The sequence below is a fragment of the Schistocerca serialis genome, chromosome 6, assembly GCF_023864345.2.
Source record: "Schistocerca serialis cubense isolate TAMUIC-IGC-003099 chromosome 6, iqSchSeri2.2, whole genome shotgun sequence".
Taxonomy (NCBI): domain Eukaryota; kingdom Metazoa; phylum Arthropoda; class Insecta; order Orthoptera; family Acrididae; genus Schistocerca; species Schistocerca serialis.
The window spans coordinates 196,228,151-196,254,206 of NC_064643.1; the positions used below are offsets into that span (position 1 = coordinate 196,228,151).

The 26,056-nt window shown below is 43.1% G+C and overlaps 1 protein-coding gene across 1 annotated transcript in view; it reads right to left on the bottom strand.

Annotated features, from left to right (window-relative positions):
- The window catches only part of LOC126484744 (lachesin-like), a 370,517-nt gene extending 346,400 nt beyond the window's left edge, over positions 1-24,117 (bottom strand). The window contains exon 1 of the mRNA XM_050108339.1: positions 24,075-24,117. The gene's annotated coding sequence lies outside the window, so the exon portion shown is untranslated. The remainder of the gene's footprint in view (positions 1-24,074) is intronic.
- Between the last annotated feature and the right edge of the window lie 1,939 nt (positions 24,118-26,056).

The window sequence follows — 26,056 nt, forward strand, 5'->3', positions numbered from 1 at the left end:
ATGTCTTTCCCAACAGTTTCGAACATCTTGCACAGTTTTAGACTCTCGACCGCTCTTTCTAGGTCGACAAATCCTGTTTCTTAAGTCTTGTTTACATTGTCAAGCGCAACGCCGGAATTGATTCTCTCGTCCCTCTATCTTTTTGGAAACCAAAATGCTCGTCATCGGCTCCTCAGTTTTGTTTTCCATTCTCCTATACATTATTCTCGTCAGCAGCTTGGATGGTGAGTTTATGAAAGACCTTAGAAACATTTCATTCCTGGCTTGTCGAATACAAGATTGCGATTAATGAGTAACAGGGAAGTGGTGGGTAATCAGACGACGTACTGCAACTGTCTGCTTCCCTGGGACTCATACTAGCGTGAGTCCCTGAACTCCAAAATAGATGTCACTTTTCTTCTCTATCTCCATTCACCGAGGAAGGGTGGATGTTTCGAGTAAACATGTATGGCTCTGCAAGTGGAGGGTTGGTGTCTACATAGTGTAGCGAGTTCAGTCTCAGAAATCTTCTTGTGCAGTTTGTAAGCAACTTTTTACCGACCATTCGCGTTTTTCTTCGGTCGTCTTCAAAATGGTTCAAATGGCTCTGAGCACTATGGGACTTAACAGCTGAGGTCATCAGTGCCCTAGAACATAGAACTACTTAAACCTAACTAACCTAAGAACATCACAACATCCATGCCCGAGGCAGGATTCGAACCTGCGACCATAGCGTCACGCGGTACCAGACTGAAGCGCCTAGAACAGTTCGGCCACTGCGGCCGGCTCGGTCGTCTTCCAGTTTAAAACAAAATGGTTCAAATGGCTCTGAGCACTATGGGACATCTATGGTCATCAGTCCCCTAGAACTTAGAACTACTGAAACCCAACTAACCTAAGAACATCACACAACACCCAGTCATCACGAAGCAGCGTCTTCCAGTTTACAAAACACACTCCTTCTAAATCACTCTAAAATCTGCTGAACAGGACGTCGAAGTGTCGGTCCACGTCGCTATTCCCCCACTTCATTCTCGGATGGAAGGGGATATCCTGTGTCTGCCATTGCCTCGGAATCTTATTCTCATTAGCTTATAAATGGCTTTCGGTGTTACAATTACAGCTGTAGATGGAAAACTAAGAATAGACAGCGCACTGAAGATTAGCAGAATTTAGCATGATAATGGTGTTTCAGTTTTCAATCATTAGGCTTACCCAGTAAGACATACAAAAAAGTAGAAGGTTGTGGAAACCAGACGATATTCTTAGGTATGATCATTTGTCTTGAGGAAAGTATGTCTATTATCCTGATACATTTCCCTGTCAATAAATGCGTGTACATTACGAACTACAACAGTTGCACTGCATTCCCTACTTCACAGTCATTACGTTCTTTATCAACTCTCCGTAGTTGAGAAATAACCGCCCGCTTATTTTCCAGAAATCCAAAAATTTAAAGAGCTGTCAAAAACTTTCGTCTGAATTTTCCCCACTACACAATATGTTAAATAGATGAACGTTTCTTACAAAAGTTGAGGCTCTCGTAAGTACAACAAAATCGTGACCCAAGGCTGCTTCTGCAGCATTTGTAGAGACCACCAAATATGCCCTCATAATCATTCAAAACCTAACAAAATTATAAAATACTATATATGTCTACTGTTGTAAAAGAACCCAGAATTTGTTCAGCAGAAATTATTATTAACATTTTGTGTTCACACAAGCAGACATTAACGTGCTATTTGCATTAAATCCTTTTGGGAATGTAGCTGCACTATTTTTCGAACTAAAAACCAATATCGAACTCGATTTTTCGGCCGTCTTTTCAGCGGTCCCCTTCAGTCTGCAGCGGTCCTCTTCAGTCGCATACTAGTACCCAAAAGGATTTTATTCAAACTGACGTGAAAGCCGACGCACTGATACAGCACTATTCCTTTCTTGCACTTTGATTCTCTACTGTGCCATTAATGATTATGTGAAGCCGATACAGTTTCCTAAATTCGTAGCCTCGAGTGTGATTCTATCGAGTTCCTTCACAGATAACCGTAGCATCTCACTAAGTCTCACTAAAGTACAAGTAAATGAAGCTCTTGCATTGCCACTACACATTTTTAAAGCGATATTGTTTATTTTTGGCTCGATTCATGAAAGTAAATGCAAGACACCGCTGCAATCGGCGCCTGACTCGGTTTACCGATGCCTGAATTCCCATCCCCCGCCTCCCCATCCATGTCCGTCTTTTAGATGCAGATTCCTTATAGATTCGATCTATAAGTATGTATTTTGAATTATGTTAACGGAAGCTAATTTCACAGATTACATTCAGCATTATAAGAGGAAGTGGTAGTGTGCAGTTCGTGAAACTACGCGCCAAACCACGTCGCAATGTCTCAGAAAGTGAAACCATCTAGCACACCGTACTTCAGCCGGATGCAGGCCTTCAGTTCGACAGTCTTCTTAAAGCTATCCAGGAGGTGTAGGCTATGGGCCGGCACCGATTTTCTACCTCTCTGTTGGCGCTGGGTTTCAGTATTTCCCTTCTTTCATTTTATGTTCATCTATAACAGCGCAACCGGCCAGAGTGGTCGAGCGGTTCTAGGCGTTACAGTCTGGAACCGCGCTACCGCTACGGTCGCAGGTTCGAATCCTGCCTCGGGCATGGATGTGTGTGATGTTCTTAAGTTAGTTAGGTTTAAGTAGTTCTAAGTTCTAGGGGACTGATGACCTCAGCAGTTAAGTCCCATAGCGCTCAGAACCATTTTTATAACAGCGCAAAGAGGCACGTCATTGTCGAACAACTTTGTTATCCACATCATAATGCTACACATGTGGCACACTGCACAGTGTCCGTACGTTGACGGCATTATTGCATAGCGACGCCATCTCACGTTCCATCTAGGTCAGCAGTGAGAACTGGAATTCGGTTCACCAGTCATGTAAGTTTCATGCCACGACCTCCCGAGCTAAACCATATCCGTAGTTGAAGCTATATTTTTTCTGCATGATAAACGTGTTAACGTGTATGCAGAGAATTATAAACGGCGTCGTTCGGCCTTTCCTACGGTAGGCGCTGTTTCGGTTACGCGTAATTGACGTAAGTCAGTATTAACGGCCTGTTATAAACGATTTATAAGATAGCCGCATTTAGTGAGGCAAAAGGTCGCTTTCTGACGTATTTTACATGATTGTGACGTCTTACGATGATTTAGTACGGAAAGGTTATTGCTCATAGATGAATATTTCCAACAAATGCCGCTGTACAGCTTTCGTATACTGATAAACGACATTTTACAGAATAGCAGCTTTAAATAAAGTACAAATTTCACATGTTGCTGGGAGCGATCTGAAATTTCTTAAATAAGAATATTTGGCAGCCAATATCACGTGTTGTGATATTTTATTTTTATTTAATTTCCTCAATGACCGTCTTTGACAGAGTCTAAATGTCGTCCTCGGATCTTCAGGGAATCACAGTAATATTATTTCTAGAATACGACAGCATGACTCTGTCGAACCGATCATAGGGGAAATAAAATATGACAATACGCGGTCTTGCTGCCAAATATTCTTGATGTACAAATTGTTTATTATTCGACGTGTGTTCGGGACTAGCGTGTCATCAGGAATCTTACATTGCCCATAATCACGTCCAAGTTGGCATCACGTGTGTTTCCTAGCAGCTTTCGGTGTTACTTTTGTCAGAGAGCAAACTTAAAAAATAGAACTATGTAAATATTTAGCAGCTCGTTACAATTACGAGATAAAACCAACAGCACGGCTAAGTAGAAGCATGTAGCTAGCATAAACTTTGGGTCTGCCTCGTAATTCCAAGTAAGCTACCACGTAGTTACTTAATTATATTATTCGACTTTACCACGTGATAAAAGTAACATGAACAGTTATTAGCCAACATATGTGTGCCTACTTGAATGTGATTATGTCCAGTGTAAGAGTCCTGAAGGTGCGATAGACATTAGCCGAAAAATAAGTAATCTATATGCAGCTTAAAGATGTTGTTTTGGAAAAGGTCCTTTACCTGATTATAGAAAGCACTTCGAATTATATTTCGTCGTTACACAAATGACCCTTCTGATAACGTACTACATAGTTTCAAATCCGTCCACTTACACCTGAAGGAAGATTGAAGCAGGTCGTACTGTTGAATTTTATACGTTGGTCATGGAAAGATAAATATCTATTACTTGTTACATTATGTTTCCAAATGTCCAGATGATTCATTAGTGGACAACTTGACAAGAAATATAAGTCTTCACTGAAGAATTTGTCTCAAAAGACAGCAGATTTCTGAGCACTGCATAGTTGTGCAAATTTAAATCATTCTTTATTTCACTGAATGATTACGTGGAATGAACAAATTTTACCGCCTGATTTTGTATCCTATCCTCTCGGCAAACGTCATCAATAAAGAAATTAATATTCAATAGAGGTACTCAAGGATGTGGTTATAACCCACACCGCTGGCAGAGACCACAAAACTCTTATACGGTTGCGCTAATGGACTAGACGGACGAATTCCTGCCTCATTAAAACCATTATCCCTCAACGAGATCAGGTTTCAGCCAATTCCCCAACAGAGTTTAATACCCTAACCAAGCTTCGGGCAAAAAAGTGTCTGCTTTCTTACATTACGGGTGATAAATAATATTTACTTAACGATCCGATAAATAAATTTCATATGTTTTGCAGATATTTTTACTAAATCAAGAAATAATGACTCACTAAGAAGGCCCTTTTGCTAATTTTTAAGATAACCCTTTTTAATCTTCATAGTAACCAACTGCGATCACGTAGGAACTTCAATTCCTACATTATTTTTGTTGTTTCCTGTTTTTCTAGTACTCCATCTTCGTGTGTGTCTGCGTGTGTGTGTGTGTGTGTGTGTGTGTGTGTGTGTGTGTGTGTGTGTGGTTTAGGTGCGATGATGAAAGGCGAGGTTATTAGTGCCCTTCATATTTTCCTACGTCGTATTGTCTTTCTTCTGATCATGTTCTTCCCGATTTCTTATTTTTATGCTGTGTTGAAAGCCTTCCAAGTTTACCTTTTATTTCCAAGCCTTCGATATTCTTTCGAGTTCTTCTGTTATTTCTGTAATCCATGTTATTACTGACTTCTTATTCCAGGAATAGAGTATTATTTCCTTCGTTACCCTTCTCTAATTCATTCGGTAGAGGTATCCAAAAACGTTTGAGCTTCACTTTGCCATTATTTCTGATATTTGTTACATGTTTTGGTAGATCTCTTTAGCTCTCTTTTTCCAAACATCTGTAGTTTATATTGCTTAGTTTGTATTGCAGCCACTGTTCTTCTAATAAGCCTCCTTACAGTTATCTCTATTCCGTCGAACTTATTGTTCATCGTTAAACTTTGACACGCATATAAAGATTTGGTCTTACCACTGTCGTATAGTGATTGCCTTTATATTTGCAGAGGTGCATCTCTTGTTGTAGATATTTTAGATTAAACTATGTATTCTACCCGTTTTACTGATCCTTGCATCTATTGCTGAGCTTTGTAATTCATTCTGCCGTATAGTGCCTCCAAGACTTTCAGATTTACTAACTTCAACTAAATTTCACTTATTTTTGTTCCTACGTGTTTTAGTGCAGTTTCTCTATTTGACATTATTTTTTGTCTGAAATTCTGAGACATGTTCTTTCGGCTATCCATTCTAGAATATTATATTTGGTTTGGTATAGGCCAGTGCATTTCATATGCCATTATCGAAATTCCTTAGGCCATTTTTTTCATTGGTACCATACTCGAAACATTAAATGGCTCTGAGCATTATGGGACTTAACATCTCAGGTCATCAGTATCCTAGAACTTAGAACTTCTTAAACCTAACTAACCTAAGGACATCACACACATCCATGCCCGAGGCAGGATTCGAACCTGTGGCCGTACACTGAAGCTCCTAGAGCCACTCGGCCACATCAGCCGGCTCGAAACATTAATTACACACCTGTAAATCGTGGAGAATAGAATTGGTATTCTTGAGTCATTCTCGTAATAATGAGTGATAGCCGCTGGCTGTTCAGCCAAGTAAAACAAGTTGTGCTTTATCCAAATTTATTTTCAATATTTTGACATTTTAGACTCCTAGAAATTGCGCTCTGGATCGCCTCATTATCTGTAAATATTCCTTCATTCGCTGAAAATTGGCTTGAAACCCAGCTATTTGCTATCAGATTTCCAAATGAAAAGATGAGTGAATACGGGAATGGTTCAAATGGCTCTGAGCGCTATGGGACTTAACATCTGAGGTCATCAGTCCCCTAGAACTTAGAACTACTTACACCTAACTAACCTAAGGACATCACAAACATCCATGCCCGAGGCAGGATTCGAACCTGCGACAGTAGAGGTAGCGCAGTTCCAGACTGAAGCGCATAGAACCGCTCGGCCACACCGGCCGGCGTACTGGAATGTATTACAGCTGAAGTGATAACTATTATAGCAGTATGGATAGCAAAAGAAATAACTAAAAGAGGAAAAATGACACTTTTCTATGTGCCTGAATCTGAAAATTTATAATGCGTCTGTATTAACAGTTTTTGCTGACGACTGTGAGACATAGAATTTAACCTGAAAACTGCATTGAGGTGACAAGACTCATGATCTAATGATATGCATCCATACGGATGGCGGTAGTATCGTGTACACAAGGTATAAATGGGCACTGAATTTGCGGAGTTGTCATTGTAACTCACGTGATTCATGTGGAAAAGTTTGCAACGTGATTATGGCCACAAGACGACAATTAACAGACACTGAACGCGGAATGGTTGTTGGAGCTAGAAGCTTTGGACATTCCATTACGGAAATCCGTAGGATATTGAATATTTTGGGCCGGCCGCGGTGGTCTCGCGGTTCTAGGCGCGCAGTCCGGAACCGCGCGACTGCTACGGTCGCAGGTTCGAATCCTGCCTCGGGCATGGATGTGTGTGATGTCCTTAGGTTAGTTAGGTTTAAGTAGTTCTAAATTCTAGGGGACTGATGACCACAGCTGTTAAGTCCCATAGTGCTCAGAGCCATTTTTTAATATTTTTAAGTTCCACAATGTCAAGAATGTGTCGAGAATACCAAATTTCAGGCATTGCCTCACACCACGGATAACGCAGTGACCGACCGGGAGCAGCGGTGTTTGCAAAGATTTGTCAGTGCTAACAGACAAACAACACTGCGCGATATAACCGCTGAAATCAACGTGGGACGCTCGGATAACGTATCCGTTAGGACAGTGCGGCGAAATCAGGCGTTAGTGGGCTATGGCAGCAGACGACCGACGCGAGTGCCTTTGCCAACAGCACGACATCTCCTGCAGCGCCTCTCAAGGGCTGGTGACCCTAGACGACTGGAAAACTGTGACCTGGTCAGATGAGTCCCGATTCCATTTGGTGAGAACTGATGGTAGGGTTCAAGTATGTCGAGACTCACGAAGCCACAGACCCAGGATCACAAAAAAGCACTATGCAAGCTGGTTGTGGTGTCACCGCCAGACACTACACTTGCTAGGTGGTAGCTTTAAATCGGCCGCGGTCCATTAGTACATGTCGGACCCGCGTGTCGCCACTGTCAGTGATCGCAGACGGAGCGCCACCACAAGGCAGGTCTCGAGATACGGGATAGCACTCGCCCCAGTTGTACGGACGACTTTGCTAGCGACTACACTGACGAAGCCTCGCTCCTTTGCCGAGCAGATAGTTAGAATAGCCTTCAGCTAAGTCCATGGCTACGACCTAGCAAGGCGCCATTAGCCTTACATAGCAATTGATAGTTATCGTATAAAGCATGTCTCATCAAGAACGATGTATACAACAAGGATGGATTAAAGTTAAGTATTCCAAAAGCTACGTACTTTTCTTTATAGCATTCATTACGTATCCTGCTTCAGACCTCACGCCATCCTTCGTGTGTTTATAGCGTGCATTGCGGTCCCCTCAAATCACACTGTGTCGGCACTTCTGTCGACACATCACTGGTGATGACTCCATAATGGCGTGGGCTACTTGTTTACATGGAACTGAACCGATAAGTGACTGGAAATATCTTTAGCTACGTGGAGACGTTTTCCAGCCACTGATGGACTTCATGTCCTTAACAACGATGGATTTTTTATGGACGACAGTGTGCCCTGTCACAGGGTCACAATGGTTCGAGAATGGTTTCAAGAACATTCTGTACAGTTAGAGTGAATGATTTGGCCACCCACATCGTGCGATATGAATCCCATCGAACATTTATGGGAGGTAATCGAGAGGTCAGTTCGCGTACAAAATCCCACGACACTAACATTTTCGCAATTGTGGACAAGCATGGCTCGGTACCTCTGCAGTGGCTTACAAGGACTCGTAGATTACATGCTACGTAGAGTTGTTACACAACGCTGGGCGAAAAAAGGTCCGACATGACAGTAGGAGCTATCCCTTGACATTTGCCATCTCAGTGTATTTAAAATCAATGATCGTTCACGCTGTCTTGCTGAGGTGAAGATGTATAGGTTTTAGAGGTTGTAACCATGTTATCTTTACAGAATGTTTCGACAGTTGCCCTAGTTTTCTTCGTCAGGTGTGCACAATTCGTTACTCGCTGTCTGCACTCCAACCAAACTGTGAACGGGACTCGACGGCGGAGCTCTATCGATTGTTTTCTGGCGCCGTTAGACAATACAACACACTACAAAAAACCAAAACCAACAGAAAGCCTATGCAAAAAAAGGATATAAGGAAAATACCTTTAGACAATGACTTTCCAACTGAAATGTCTTAGTAGGAACTTATCGATGATCAGACCGTAAAGAGAAAGAGAACAAAGCTCCCTACGTTTCGTTCATTTTCATATTTTGTGCCTTAATCCACCGTTTTCGTCACCGTTCCTTAGGAATGTATCTAGTGTGAGTGTTCTTTTGCAGATGGTGTTTGCGTGTAAGAATTTACGCGAGCAGACTCTCAACAAAGAGGGTTGTTTCCAAGCTGAATAATCGCTTAAAAACTTGTGTATCGGTTGTGTGTAAAAGTAGTAATAATTACATTTTAACATTCAGTGAGTGTCGAAAGAAATGCGTTTCTACGAAAGACGACGCAGACGAAAAAGTTTAAATCGCCATGATACAGGCTCTCTCAGGGTGAATAGACGATATTCAGCGATATAACAGGAGCTCTCATTTGGAACCCATGCTCTACCCTGAGTGGTTACCGAGACAGAACACACCTAACTTACATTTGTTTAGGGGCTAGGCATATCTCAGCCGCACTTACTACACCAGCTGGATTGGTCATGGTAGTACAATCAACTGACAACCAAGATCGCGAGACATTATGCCATCAGATTTTTGTTTATAGGATCAGATGAAAAAAACGGTTCAAACGGCTCTGAGCACTATGGGACTTAATATCTGTGGTCATCAGTCCCCTAGAACTTTGAACCACTTAAGCCTAACCTACCTAAGGACATCACACACATCCATGCCCGAGGCAGGATTCGAATCTGCGACCGTAGCAGGATCAGATGAAATATGAGGTGAACAAACGAAAGGTAAATACGCGAGATGAACTGCTTTGTCGTATCATGGACCCGGCTGCCCTCATTTGAGAACGTGCAGAGCCACTCAGACAAGAAACACAACATGTTCTCCCAAAAATAAACAAATGCATTGAAATTGACATTGGAATATTGGAACATTTATTGTAAATCGTACAGCAGCTGTAATGCGACGTGTATGATAATTCTTAGAGGTGAATATTTTAAAAATATTTCAATTGGTGCTTTTTAAAACGCACGTCGTAACGTTTACTACCTGTTGTACACGCGGAAACTTGACAACGTATTGAATAATACAAATAATAAGTAATCATGTACATTCAATGTGTTCTATCTCGAGAAAAGTTCGGAGTAGGGCATAGGTCCATATGAAGATTTATGCTTCGAATGATCGTTGCTATCGTATCAAGAAACCCTAACCATTCCTCCTGACACATCTATACTCCGCAAGCCAGCTTACGACAAGTGGTGGACGGGTATTTCGGGCAAATCGTCACTTTTCCATTTCCTGTTGCCTTGTTGGACGATGTAAGGCAAAGCCGTCTTCGGTAAGCCTCCGTAAGAACTTAGCTTTCTCTTTTTTATCGTCATGGTCAACGTGGTGAAACATCTGTTTTCGGCTAACCGCCGTGTCTTCTGTTGATTATATCTGGTAAAGTTGCCAGAGTAACGAACAGTATCCAAGACTCGGATGGAAAAGAAATTCGTAGGTTATATGCTGTATTTTCTGTGTTTTACCTTTCCTGTCGACAGCTGCATGCAGTTCACAAGGTGTACTTTGCATTCTTTTGCAACCACTCTATGCTCTGCGAGGAATTTTCTTAGGCCACAATTAAAAGCATTTACTTGAAGCACAACGTCTTTTTTTTAGATGTGAACAGTAGTTTCCACGGAAGTTTCACACTCTCTTCTCCTAACAACAAAGGTTTTTTTTCCCTACGCATTAGCACCTATACCTTTCGTAGATCGTAGTCAGCTGGACTGGAGTTTGGCGCCGCCGACCATTTAGACTTGGACCTGTACGCTCGACTGCATTTGTTTCACTGATGTACCGCCATTAGAGGTTTATTAATTTGGTCTGACAACAGATGGTGGCTTCCATATTCCAAGCTACTTAACTCTTACGAATTAGCTACTCGTCACGAGGAAGTAGTTTCGGTGCCACGAAACCGCTTGTGATCTGATAACACAAAGATTAAATACAGTTGAACCGGCTTCTCTATCACCAAGAATATCTTATAGGTCTCGATTGCTATGTGGGTGAGAGGATGTGCTTTTCGAAACGTCGCTAGTGCTCTGTAAAACAACATTATTAGTAACTCCAGAACACTTCTTAATTATCATCTTCATTCTAGGGTTTGACGAATCAGCCTGCACTAATACTCATCGTTTCCTGCACCGGAGTCAGTTAGGTAACGTATGCGATGAACTAGCTTCTAAAGTTTATATTATCCGCTTACTGTGTTTATTAAACTATTTAATTCTTTTCACACGTCATCGTTATTTATTTTCCAGCGCTACAATATATACCTACATTGCACCGTCGGTGCACCGGGCTCTTATGTTTTCTCCAATCGCATATTTATCGTAACAAATGAAACTGAAGTCAAATGCTACCCAGTTATATAACTAGCAGGAGTGGAGTCCTCGTAGTGTTTTGCATTTACCGGTGATGTAATATCTGAGTCACAACCACCTGAGGCTATGTTTGTCACTATAAAACATTTCACTGTCGCTCACACCATTATCATAATTATACTCTATGAAACTGCTTGTTCAGCGGTGATGTAATAAAAAAGCACGAATAACAGTAATTGTGTATGACAGATGAAATACCGTCGTAAATGGGGTAACAGTGGTGTAAATTTAACGTTTTCCATGTGACGGATTTGCGTTAATTTGATAATGGAGTGAAGCGTTGGTGTCAGAATTGTAGAGGGGGTAGAGTCTGCCTACGGAAGTAGGTTCAAGTGGACATAGGTTAAAGTAATTATACAGACGTGAAAAGACTTACACAGGATAAAGTAGGCTAAAATGTTGCGTCGAGCCAGTCGTCAGACAATTACAGCACGCAAAAGCCAGCGATGAAAGTAACAGGATTAGTAGAAATCGGAGGATATATAAAAAGTTTCCAAACACTGTATGCTGCAAATCGGTAAATAAAACAGAAACTAGATTCTAAAGGCTATGGCTGTTCATATTAGATATTACGTACATCAGGGAAAAAAGAGAATCGAGGTGTTTGAGATGTAGTGTTACAGAAGAAAGCTGTAAATTAATTGGACAGTTAAGATAAGAAGTGAGGAGATTCTCTTCAGCGACGAGGAGGTAGATATGTGGAGAACACTGGCTAGAGGAAATGGTACGATGACTGATCACATATTAAGACATCAGGAAGTAACTTCCATGGTACTAGAGGGCAAAAAATTGGGGAAATATATATATGTTACAATGCATCATATAAATAAACTAACACGTTGCGTATACGTGATACTCTCAGTACTGTGAGTGGAGATGCTGGTACAGAAATGGTAGTGCTATATCAACGTGCAGAGATTTTTCATCCCAAACTACACTGATGTGCAAAACATCAGGACGAAAACAAATGTCGCATGATATGTCACTGGCGAGCAACTCTATAATACTTGGACCATACATATGGAAAACTTCTGCATTATTGCACAGAATATAACTAAAAGGAATACCCAATGGGACGAACAGAAACGATAGTCGCTCCAAAGACAGTACGTACCATGAAGGTACCATGATTTATGATGGTGCCCTCGGCATTAAAAACGTCGGCTCATGGTTCTTAAGAGACCTGGCCTCAAGGTTGGTATGGAAAATGGAAATGAGCGTTTGGCGTAATTGGCCGGGACGCCCCTAGCTGGGCAGGTCCGGCCACCTTGGTGCAGGTCTTATTACATTCTACGCCACATTGGGCGACCTGCGCGCTGGATGGGCATGAAATGATGATGGAGACAGCACAAAACCCAGTCGCTGAGCGGAGAAAATCCCCTACCCAGCCGGAAATCGAACCCGGGCCCGTAGGACGGCAATCCGTCACACTAAACACTCAGCTACCGGGGCGGATGGTTGCTATGGAGATCTTGTGGTAGGGCGTTCCACTCCTCCACCAGCGCGGTTCACAACTGTTGGATGGTCATCGGTGCATGTGGATCTGCTGCAATACTCTTCCCCAATGAATCCTACTTGTGCTCACTGGGGTTTAAGTCGAAGAATGGGCAGGCCACTCCATTCGTCGAATATCCTCTCGTTCCAAAGTATTCTTCACATACGTATTCGAAGTGGTCGTGCATTGTCATGCACAATAATGAAGCCAGGTTTGAATGTACCTCTGCAAAGACGCACACGGGGAAAGAGCACAGTGTCACAATGATATTGATTGGTGAGTGTACCGTGTTGAATGATTCGTTGCCCAATACACACAAGAAATATTTTGCCTCCACTTGGACCACCAAAATTATCACCTTCGACAGAACTTCTGGGTGCATTACGTACCGTCATTTGTCGAGAAGTGGGAATACGTAATGCACTCAGGTACAATGCCGAACGTGATCTTCTTGGTAACCGAGGTGTCATGGTGTGGAGAGGCATAATGCTGCATGGGAGTACTAACCTACAAATTTTTTAACAGGGTATACCCAACAGTCAAAGTTATTGTGACACCGTACTCCTTCCCCAGGTGCGTCTTTTCAGGGGTGTGTTCGATCCTGACTTCATTCGTATGGATGACAATGCGAGACCTCGTCGAACTGAGCAGGTGGAGGAATTCTTGGATCGAGAGTATATTCGATAAATGGAGTGGCCACCATTCCCCAGACTTAAATCCTACCGAGCACGAGTGAGGTGCGCTGGAGAGACGGACTGCAGCACATCCACACGCACCAACGATCATCCAACACTTGTCAAATGGTTGAAATGGCTCTGAGCTCTATGGGACTTAACATCGGAGGTCATCAGACCCCTAGAACTTATAACTACTTAAACCTAACTAACCTAAGGACATCACACACATCCATGCCCGAGGCAGGATTCGAACCTGCGACCGTAGCAGAAATGCGTTTCCGGACTGAAGCGCCTAGGACCGCTCGGCCACATCGGCCGGCCAGCAGTTGTCATCCACGCTGGTGTACAAATGGAACGCGCTACGACAAGAAGTGCTTACCAAGCTTGTGGCGAGCGTCCGTTGCTGTCCTGGTGATGACACACCCTTCTTAAGAGCCATGTCCCGCCTTTTACGAGATGTTTATGTTACTTGCGGAGTGCCACATTATGCGCAAGTTACTTTCGTCCTTAAGTTTTGCACGCCAGGAATTTGGTCTAGAAGAGGAGCGGTGATGCTGTACCGTAAACTTTCTGATCATTATACTCTGTGCAAGTCCCTGGATGAAATTATCAACCTGTCCACGATGACTCATAGAGTGCGGTATTGCGACTGAGCTAATGGTGATCCTTCCATCGGATGGCAACACAAAGACTCTGCAGACTGTATGGTACAATTTGCACTGGGTGTTATTGTGTCCCTATCTACTATCACCGTAATGAAAGCACAAACACGATATAACAATTCACAAATGAATCGGAGTTACCTACATTAAACAATTACGCTTATGACTTACGACGCAAGAGAGGCCAAAATGATGTCAGTAAAACTGGTATTACGTGGGGTACGAATGCCGGCCGCAGTGGACGAGCGGTTCTAGGCGCTTCAGTTTGGAACCGCGCGACCGGTACGGTCGCAGGTTCGAATCGTGCCTCGGGCATGGATGTGTGCGATGACCTTAGATTAGTAACGTTTAAGTAGTTCTAAGTTCTTGGGGACTGATGACCTCAGATGTTAAGTCCCATAGAGCTCAGAGCCATTTGAACCACTTTTTTGGGGTACGAATAATTGCCGCGAATGCAAAGAGTATAATTAATTGGAAGAAAAGTTCTGTGAATGCTGTACATTTGGGTTCAGAAGGACATTACGGCTTAAGAATATAGAATGAGATGGCTGAGAATGAGATAATGAAATAAAGGTGACTGAAAAATGTAAACTAATAACAGTCATATTTTTGCGGATGGCGCAGCTAAAGACCACGTGCCAATTTCAGTTCCCCATTCGTTGTTCTCTTCTTTTCTTCAGTACTCGTTTATCTGTTCAAAAAAAAATGTTCAGATGTGTGTGAAATCTTGTGGGACTTAACTGCTAAGGTCATCAGTCCCTAAGCTTACACACTACTTAACGTAAATTATCCTAAGGGCAAACACACACACCCATGCCCGAGGGAGGACTCGAACCTCCGCCTGGACCAGCCGCACGTTTATCTGTTAATTATATTTTCTTTTTTTCTTTTTCTTTCTGACTACTTATTGTCAGATTTTTTTTTCACTCTTCTACTTTGGAATCCTTCCGTATTCATTACTTTTTGCCCTAAACACCTGTCAGTAGTTTCTTCAGTATGTATATTATTTTTTCCTACATCCTTTTTTTATTTCATGAAACGAACATGTTGTTGAAACCAACATGCTGTCTCGGAATCGATATACTGCAGGGAGTCATCGTATTCGACCTCAACAGCTTTACACATTCCAGTTTTTCTGTTCCTCCAGATCATTAATTTAAACCACCAGGAATTACGTCTATTAATTACTCAGATGACGCTGTATAATCTTAAAATACCGGTTGTACTACTGCATACTTAACTCCTGCTTCAAAGATGCTTAAACAGGAGCAACTTTCATTTTATCGTAATGATCTGGTCTTATCACATTTCCCCATAAGTTCCCAGCAGTGTTAATTTTTTTTCTTTTTGTCAAAGTCATACAATTTCACGACATGCTCTGTGGAAGCTGTTGGAAGTGGCAAATTATTGTCTTACTTGGAAAGAATAATGTAGTCATAAATTGTTACAGGTAAGAAATACAGTTTCTTAAGACCATCTTAGTGATTCATCTCAAGTGGTCAGGTGTAAAATGAAACAGAATGTAAAGTATAAAGCTCTTGCGTATCTGTATTACGAATAAAGTAAACTTAAGGAGACAGTAGTAAAAAGTATTAAACGAAGAGAGACGAAAAAATGCTCCGAATGAGGGTCTTGAATATATTGCGTTGAAAATCAGCACGCTGCCCATTACGATGAAAGCGATAACGTGTTCGTGTGAAGTGTTTACTTACATCAAAATGATCCTCACAGAAATAAACACGCATAGCGACCACTGTCTCATTTGGAAGTATACGAGCAAGCTGCAACCGTATTTTAAGCTTCTTCTCATTCCCTTAACACGTAAAAACAATTTTTCGGGAGTTTTTGTGACTGTATTTTTACAATGTTGTACTACACGAGACTTGTAGCTCATTACCACGAAACATAAATTCTGAAACAGGATATCACTGTTAATGAGATTTATGAGAGTAGGAGGAGCATGTTAGCCAATGACGTAAGAGGCATCACAAGACTCAAATGGACCGGTTTAGAAGGATTTCAAATTATTTGATTTTCATATCGGTTTCTTTAAAAAAAATACTGAAATTCATGAGGGAAAAAATGTTATGAGTATAAAATGACGTGACTGAATATAATAAAATTTATTATTGCCGGGCGAGCTGAAATTCCGAAACCATTGATCAGTCACGTAAAGGGCCGTAAGAGGAAAACGTGGTATCGAAGCCATAAAACCTGTACTACAATTAATGGAAGAGTCATCTAGTCTGATGATTCTTGTTCATATGTTTCCAACTTCTGATCAAGTTACCGTCGCAAGAGTGAAACATCCCAGCGATTCCGTGAGTATTTGTGAGGACTTGTTTTGTGAGCACGAGAATAGCATCGCATCCCACCTCTTACCACCACCCCCCCTCCCCCCCCCTCTCCCCATCCCCCACCCATCGTAGTCACCAGGCCTCAACTTTACTGAGCCTTTTTGGTCTATCTTTGTGACCGCTATCCATTTTCATCTCCGTGAGCTGAACCTGCCATGATTTTGCAAAAAGAATATTACAAGAATTCCTTGAAAACTATAAAGGACCTGTATTTATCTACTCCGAGACGAGTAGAAGTTGTTTCGCACGCTGACGCTTTTACTGCACCGTATTTCGCATAGTAATATTTTTTGTTTCCATATTTTTGTCAACCCCCTGTAACAAGCAAGAAGGACGTCAGTGAAATAGTTTATCCCCTACACATTTTAGTATTTACTTTAAAGAAAAGTAATGTCTACAATGCAAGACCATGAACGGGCTATTGGGCTGACTGCGGGTAGAGCGCAGCCTTTCCTCGCCACGGCCTTAGCATGGGGAGGTTGTGAGCCGCTTTACACCCACGGGAAACGTCTCCTTTACTCTGGCGATAGCAGGCTGAATGGACGTGGGGCCGTCTTGAAGGAACTAGAACGGGGAAACATCAACGTTCCTACGCGGTATCGAACTCGATATAGAAGTAATCATTACTTAACGGAAGTTCAGAGCATGACCGGGAATTAAATGAAAGAATTCTCTTTAATACAGCGTTGTTTGTTGATGATGAGCGATTATCATCCAATAGAGGTGGCACTGACGGTCCGTAGTGGATTCCAGAGAGTGTTGCTTTCCAACCGCGATGTGCTGCTCGCCGATAGGTGACGGGTGTGGAGCTCACAAGCTTTAAGGAGGAAAAGACAGACCGGAAACTAGAGATTTCTAGCACGGGCTGCTGAATGTGACGGTTGACACACAGAGATTTGCTGTGCTTCGCTCGAATTTCAGTTTACGGTCGGCACTAGCTGATGTGGTGCCGAAGTGTACTTTATTAGTTGTGGTAGACAGCAATGGAGATCCAGCAATGTCTACACGTGCAGTTGTGTTGGAAATGTGATGTCTGGCAGCTGTATCAGTGGAAGAGTGCCTCCTCAGCGTCACGTGTTACCAGCTGGCGGTGCATAGGCTACCGTGGAGATACAGCGCCTGGTATGACTTGAAGCTCCACGTCGCAGTGAGCTGAGCGGCATTAGGCGGCGGCATTGAGCGACTAGCAAAAGTGGTATACGGTGGATGCTAAGAGCCTTTACACTGAGGTGCGAAAAGTCATGAGATGCCTTCCAATACCGTGGCGAAACTCCGTTTGCCCAGCGTAGTGCAGCAACTCGGCATGGGCTCAACAAGTCGCTGGAATTTTTGGACATGGTTGTGCAGATGAAGCAGCGATTAGTATGATTAATCAATTATTCAAAAACAGTCTTAATCGCATTTATTATTATTATATCGCCAACCGGTTTCAACCGGATGTAGGGGTCATCTTCTGGGTGTTTACACCATTGGTCCACTGCTGGTGGTGTCACTCCTGTCTACATAGTTTCCTACCGTTATGTAGACGGGAGTGACAACACCAGCAGTCGACCAATGGTGTAAATGCCCAGGAGATGACCCCTACGTCGGGTTGAAACCGGTTGGCGATATAATAGTAATAAATGCGATTAAGACTGTTTTTGAATAATTGAAGTCGCTGGAAGTTCTCTGCAGAAATTCTGAGCCATACTGCCTCCACAGCCGTCCATAACAACGGAAGTGTTACAGATGCTGGGTGTCCCATAATTGTTCGATGAGATGCGTGTCGCGCAATCCGGCTGGCCATTTCACTCCCTCGCACTGTCCAGTACGTTCTCCAGACCAGTCGCGAATAAATGTGTCCCGGTGACAAGGCGCATTGTCATTCATAAAAATTCCATAGTTTGGAAACATGAACCCCACGAATGGCTGCAAATGGCCTCCAAGTAGCCGAACATAACCATTTCCAGTCAATGAAACGTTCAGTTGGGCAAGAAAACCCAGTCCATTCCATATAAACACCGCCCAGAGCCTTGTGGAGCTACAATCAGCTTGCACAATGTCTTGTTCACAACTTGGCTCTATGGCCTCGTGGGGGATGCGGCACACGTGATCTCTACCATCAGCTCTTACCAAATAAAATCGGGACTCATCTGACCAGGTCAGTGTTTTCCAGTCGTATACGATCGAACCGATATGGTCACGAAATTAGAATTATATATTAATACTCTCAGCTGCTGACGGGCGTTGATATATGTCAACGTGAACAGGTGAAAATGTGTGTCCCGACCGGGACTCGAACCTGGGATCTCCCGCTTACATGGCAGAAGCTCTAATCCAACTGAGCCACCGAGGGCACAGACGATAGTGCGACTGCAGGGACTATCTTGCGCACGCCTCCCGTGAGACGCACATTCTCACCTTGTATGTCCACACACTACATTCGTAGTGTCCCTACCCAACACACTCATTACTCGTGGAAGACATTCTTACCAAGTCCCGTGAGAGTTCGGGTAATATGTGTGCTTCCGCACAGAAGAAGAGGGTCATGGCCGGTACTGTCAGAACTATATACTTATATGGATATGGTATCTGTTCTTTCGGACATGTCCACGGGTAATGAGTTCGTTTCTTGTTTTAGAAGTTATCTGTACCAAACGTAACCTGACTGTTCGTGATACTTCAGGCGGCCGCTGTCGGCATAGTATGGGGCCAGGGGCTGCGTTGTACCCGTTTGAAACACATGGTTTTCACTTGCAGGTATTTAATTATCGTAAAGTTATGTAATAAAGTGTTGTGAATTTAAAATTCAGTTACCTCTTGGTTATTATTCTTATACTATTGAGTTTGCACGTAAATTTATCCTTCCCCTTGTGTTTATGACTGTTCTCTGGCTGTATTTTCGTTGCCTCAAGTTCAGAGTTGAATTAATGGAGACACACTTTGGTCCCAAAAGGAAGAAATCTTACATTTTAAAGTTCTTCTTCGCTGATGAAACGGGTGGGAGGGGGGGGGGGGGTAGCAGTTCAGCTCTCAGAGATCGGAGCATTTCGTTAAACAGATCTGCTGGAGAGGTGCAAGAGGTTACAGCAAAATTTCTACACAAAAGCGCAAGGCTTTTGGAGGCAAATATTCAGTCCGAACAAAAACAACCGTAGATCATAGAACTACTGAAGAGAAGACTGAAATTTTTGAATGTGATGGGTGGTGCAAGTTTTGCTTTACACTTCAGAGACCCGTCACATGATTTCTAAATACCTCAGTAAGATCAGAAATGGCGTTCCTGAAATAGATGGATAGCTTCGTGGGACTGGATGGATTTAAAAGCCACTATGTGTGGAGATAACTGAATATTTTCTAAAACAGATGGTAGAAACAACGAACATAAATAAAGACGGCTCTCGCTCCTGAGTGAAGCATAACTAAAGAATTTTTACCATACAAGCCGAATGGTAAAACAGACTTTGTAAGACCAATGGAAACAGCTTCCTGTCGCCGGAAAAAGTTGCTCGCCTACTGCTTGAAATAAAGAGAAGAAGATATTAGTTTATATAACGATTTCAAAGGAAGCGGCCGCAAAATAACACATTACTTGACAGATCAGTAGTCAGCAGCAAAGGCCAGATATGTAGATAAGGAGGCCACGGTAACATACTATCAGGCAAACAAGATGTCAGACTGTGACTTAATTTTAATACATTTAACTTAACAGCGAGCGTATTGGCATACGAATCCTCCTCTCGCAACCCATTGTTGTGTGTTGTTCATTTCTCTACAAGCTCTGCAACTGGGCACAAACAGAAAAAGGGACAGAGTGGCTTGTAAGCAGATCGCTATTATTTTGCTGCGGTCTTGCCGCAACAGTAACACCGGTTCCCGTCAGTTCACCAATGTTAAGCGCTGCCGGGCTGGGCTAGTACTTGGACGGGTGACCATCCGGTCTGCCGAGTGTTGTTGGCAAGCGGGGTTCACTCAGGCCTTGTGAGGCAAACTGAGGAGCTACTTGGTTGAGAAGTATCGGCTCCGGTCTCGGAAACTGACGTACGGCCAGGAGAGTGGTGTGCTGATCACATGCCCCTCCATATTCGCATCCAGTGACGCTTACAGGCTTAGGATGAAACCGCGGCGGCCGGTACTGCTGGGGCTTCATGGCCTGATCGGGAGGAGTTTAGTTTTGTTTTGTTTCAACAACACCAAAGTATGAAAGAAGTGGCAGAAAATCCGGGTGTCAAATTAGACCAGAAACGTCGTGTGCTAAAAGGAAAAAAGAAAAAAAAGAAAAAAAAATTCTAAATTTCTCATTTACTCATAGTTTAAGAGAAACAGGAAAACATGTCACTATCTTCCATAGAGTGCGTCATCAATAAAGCGGTAAAATAGAGAAATTCAAAGCATTGAGACAGTCACTGCTGCCAGGGGTGAATCATGACTGGAAAACGAGAGGACAAAACATACAATGTTACACTGCCAATCCGCACAACACAGTTCAACGTGCGGCAGCAGGCACACTATACAGAACTCAGGGATAATGTTGCACTCTATATCGCCTACTGACGTCCTATTACATTGTATTCTACGTAAGAAGCTATGAACCATGTTATTGGTAACAACCGTGTTGGGATTTCGCGCGGTGCCAGTTGTTCCGTACGTCTTCGATGAGTGGTTTTCAGTAATGCAATGAGTAGTGATTTAGGAACTGGGAAGTTATTTTTGACTGTCTGATACCTGTTATTGTGAATTGTTGTGATCTGCTCTAATTAATAAGTGAGATGATCGAGGATATATATTATGCTAAAACCCTCTAATAATGAATAAGTAAAAAGTTCTACATCTCCTTGTGGAAATGCCTTCGTTCTAATTATAAGAAATTTATTTAGATTGGGCGATAATGTATCGACGAGTGGTTTCTGAATAGCGACTCACAAGCAACTGATAAGATGTAGAACTCTGTGTGAACAGCAATTGCAGTTGAGTATTTAGTTTCCTGTCGAGAACTGGAAACATCGACAGCGGGCATTTCACGTCTACTGCTGGCTAAAGATTGCATCTAGTCTTTTCGTATACGAATTAGTAATTTGTTACAAATGCAAAATTAAGGCGAGCCACAAAAGATGACATTTTGTCGAAACGTCCGTCGTAATAAAGATGTGATAAACAATAAACAAGGCCTACTTTATTTTCATTAACACTACAAGAATAAAACTTTACACGTTAGGATTTTGGTGCACCGCTTTGTTCGGTAAGTAGTTTCCGGTAAGGCGATAACAACGACTGTTTACAGGCAGTGGAAACGATCTAGCGCGCCGTGAGGTAGAATACATTGTTATAAAAGGTAAAATTTAGACCACTGTTACGAATTGTACCAAAGTTTTTAGAAATTTAAATTTTGGTGATTCGGAACACGTGAGTTTGGAGTTGAAACGTCTGTCGTAGACCAGAATCCTATGCAGAAACCTGAAAGCCTTTGTGTAAGAAATATTTTTGTAAAGTGGTGCTCAACACCTGCAAGACAGTTGCTGTGAGGCATATTTTTATAATTACACCGTCAGCTGCTGTCATAAAATTTATTAAGTTGCTGCTATTTTCTGTCTTCACATAGAGCATCCTCGGGCATTGGTCAAAAAGAATATTAAGAATAACTTTGTATGATGCTGTTTGACAGTTAGCAACTAAAAGTATGGGATTGTACTGATAGCGAAAGTACTGCAGCACATGTTATGACACACTGAAACTTGCCTATGTAACTTGATGTTAAGGATAATATAAGCAACACAACAGAAAGTAAACGCTTTAATAAATATTTTGACCCAGTGCCAGAAGATGGTCCACGTACTGACAGAAACTAGAAGTAACTTATGCAGCGTTTTTGACAGCAATTGATGCTATAGCTATATAAACACGTCTTTGATGAATCGCTAATATCATATCGATAGCAGGAAGATAAATATGTTAAATTTTCGTCTTGAGGGAAGCTGTTTTGGTGCGTAGGCTGTTGTTTATTTTGAAATAAGCACATTATTTCGTGATTTAGCAATCAGCGAAATTCTCAAGCTACCTCTCTTACTTGCGCCACAGCGAGAAACTGTTATAGCAACTTATATTCCACACATCTACATGTAGGAAGGAACAAGTGATGGCATTCTAAATGGAGGTTTCTTACATCCGAGGTAGTTAAGGGCGCAGGTACTCCACGTCAGAGATAGATTTTATTTCATTTTACTTTTTTTACTCTCATTTGTTCCATAGTACCAAATTTGAATTGCAGTAACCTCTGTGAGCATACCTAAAATGCTTGTCAGAAACTTTTATTAAGGATGCCATCAGAAGCTGCTTCCTCTACACAGATGTGTGGAGTATAAGAAGCTGTAGGATACAATTTTTTACTGTGATTCAAGTAACCGAGGTAGTAATATCTGAAGAAATACTTCAGAGCAAAGATCGCCTTTAAATATTTGGAGTTTACCTTTTTCAGTATTCCGTCATATACTTTGACAATGCTGAAAATTTAAATTGTTTGGAGATGCAAGTTTTCCCAGCATGTAGATTACTACCAATCAGTATCTCATTAATAAAAACACTATTTACAATCATGTTGCCATGCAGCTTTCGCCGATTACGTGCGACGAGACACACATGCTCGTCTTTCGCATACTCTCTCGGGCATGTGTGTGGTCGCACGTAATCGGCGAAAGCTGCGTGGCAACATGATTACAAATAATGTTTTTATTAATGACAGCCGGCCGGTGATGCCGAGCGGTTCTAGGCGCTTCAGTCTGGAACCGCGCGACCGCTACGGTCGCAGGTTCGAATCCAGCCTCGGGCATGGATGTGTGTGATGTCCTTAGGTCAGTTAGGTTTAAGTAGTTCTAAGTTCTAGAGGACTGTGACCTCAGGTGTTAAGTCCCATACTGCTCAGAGCCATTTGAACCATTTTATTAATGACATGCTGACTCGTTGTGATCGACTGCTGATAGAGCTTCCATCTCCATATTATTTAAATTTTCAATATTGTCAAAATATATAGCGTGATTTTGAAAAAGATAAGATCCGACGATGCAGCAAAGTACTGCTGAATCTGTTCATCAATTCAAAATTAATACTGCAATGCGATCGTGGCTCTGAAGTATTTCTTCAAATACTACACTCTGCATATCGGCCCCTGATCAGAATGTCTGTATCTTGACAATGCCCAGGGAGAAATTGCTAACAGCTAAATCATGAAATGAAGTGATTATTTAAAAATTTAGAAAAGGCTACGCAGGAAACGTCTTCGACCATGATATACACAGAAGTTGTGGACCAGTTTATCCATGGTAGACAATGAAAACCTCGTAACTTCATCTGTCAGTGAAAACCTAGTAATTCCAGCGACCAGTAATTCCGTCATTAAAAAGAGATTTGAAATTGCAGGCTTGTACTATACAGCTACACAAGTAGGAAAATTATCTTTATTACTTTAGATAATTTTTGAGAATCCATTTTTGCTTCTGTGAAATTTAAGAAAATGGAATTTCAAGGTTTTCATTGCCTACCTTCGCTGTAAATATTATGTTGACGTGGAAAGTTTATTGCCATAAACCTTCGAAGAGTGGCTACTTGGAGCCGAGAACGGCAACCGTCAGACGGCGTATAACCACGGGGTGGATTTGTTTCTTATCCAGTCCGTCGCCGCAACACATTGTTATCGCTTGCCGGTGAGGACGCCGTGTGGCTGGCGGCAGGTTACCTCGTGGAGCAGCCGATGCCGGAGGGCCCCGGTGCCGGCGCGGGCCGTGTCGCCCCATGAGGCGGCGGCGTGGGCGGCGGTGGGCGGCGTGTCTGCGGCGCGGGCCAGCCTGTGCTGAGTGGGGGGCGAGGTGTGCACGCGCCGCTGCGAGCGGGCCAACTGCAGCCGGAGGCGCCGCCGCCGACGCCGACGCCGCCGTCGCGGACGCCGCCGCCGCGGCTCGGGACGCTGGCCGGCGGGAGCGCGCGTGCGCCGTGGCGGCCGCCGTGACGTAGCCGCCGCTGCGGCCCACTCGCCTAACTCTGGATCGCCCACTTGTCGAGAGGTCCGACCACTCAACCCACTAATACACTACTGGCCATTAAAATTGCTACACCAAGATGAAATGCAGATGATAAACGGGAATTCAATGGACAAATATGTTATACTAGAACTGACATGTGATTACATTTTCACGCAATTTGGGTGCATAGATCCTGAGAAATTAGTACCCACAACAACCACCTCTGGCCACAATAACGGCGTTGATACGCCTTGGCACTGAGTCAAACAGAGCTTGGAAGGTGTGTACAGGTACAGCTGCCCATGCACCTTCAACACGATACAACAGTTCATCAACAGTAGTGACCGGCGTATTGTGACGAGCCAGTTTCTCGGCCACCATTGACCTGACGTTTTCAATTGGTGAGAGATCTGGAGAATGTGCTTGCCAGGGCAGCAGTCGAACATTTTTTGTATCCAGAAAGACCTGTACAGGACCAGCAACATGCGGTTGTGCATTATTCTGCTGAAAAGGGTTTCGCAGGGATCGAATGAAGGGTAGAGCCACGGGTCGTAGCACATCTGAAATGTAACGTCCACTATTCAAAGTACCGTCAATGCGAACAAGAGGTGACCGAGACGTGTAACCAGTGGCAACCTATACCATCACACCGGGTGATACGCCAGTATGGCGATGACGAATACACGCTTACAATGTGCGTTCACCGCGATGTCGCCAAACACGGATCCGACCTTCAGGATGCTCTAAACAGAACCTGGATTCATCCGAAAAAATAACGTTTTGCCATTCGTGCATCCACGTTCGTCGTTGAGTACACCATTGCAGGCGCTCCTGTCTGTGTTGCAGCGTCAAGGGTAACCGCAGCCACGGACTACGAGCTGAAAGTCCATGCTGCTGCAAACGTCGTCGAACTGTTCGTGCAGATGGTTGTTGTCTTGAAACGTCTCCATCTGTTGACTCTGGGATCGAGACGTGGCTACACGATCCGTTACAGCCATGCGGATAAGATACCTGTCATCTCGACTGCTAGTGATACGAGGCCGTTTGCATCCAGCACGGCCTTCCGTATTACCCTCCTGAACCCACCGATTCCATATTCTGCTAACAGTCATTCGATCTCGACCAACGCGAGCAGCAATGTCGTGATACGATAAACCGCAATCGCGATAGGGTACAATCCGACTTTATCAAAGTCGGAAACGTGATGGTACGCGTTTCTCCTCCTTACGCCGACCGGAGTGGCAAGTGGTTCTAGGCGCTACAGTCTGGCACCGCGCGACCGCTACGGTCGCAGGTTCGAATCCTGCCTCGGGCATGGATGTGTGTGATGTCCTTAGGTTAGTTAGGTTTAAGTAATTCTAAGTTCTAGGGGACTGATGACCTCAGAAGTTAAGTCTCACAGTGCGCAGAGCCATTTTTTTCTCCTCCTTACACGAGGCATCACAACAACGGGTTTCACCAGGCAGCGCTGGTCAACTGCAGTTTGTGTATGAGAAATCGGTTGGAAACTTTCCTCATGTTAGCAGGTTGTAGGTGTCGCCACCGGTGCCAACCGTGTGGGAATGCTCTGAAAAGCTAATCGTTTGCATATCACAGCATCTTCTCCCTGTCGGTTAAATTATTCCCGGCGGGGTCAGGGATTTTCTCTGCCTCGTGATGACTGGGTGTTGTGTGATGTCCTTAGGTTAGTTTGGTTTAA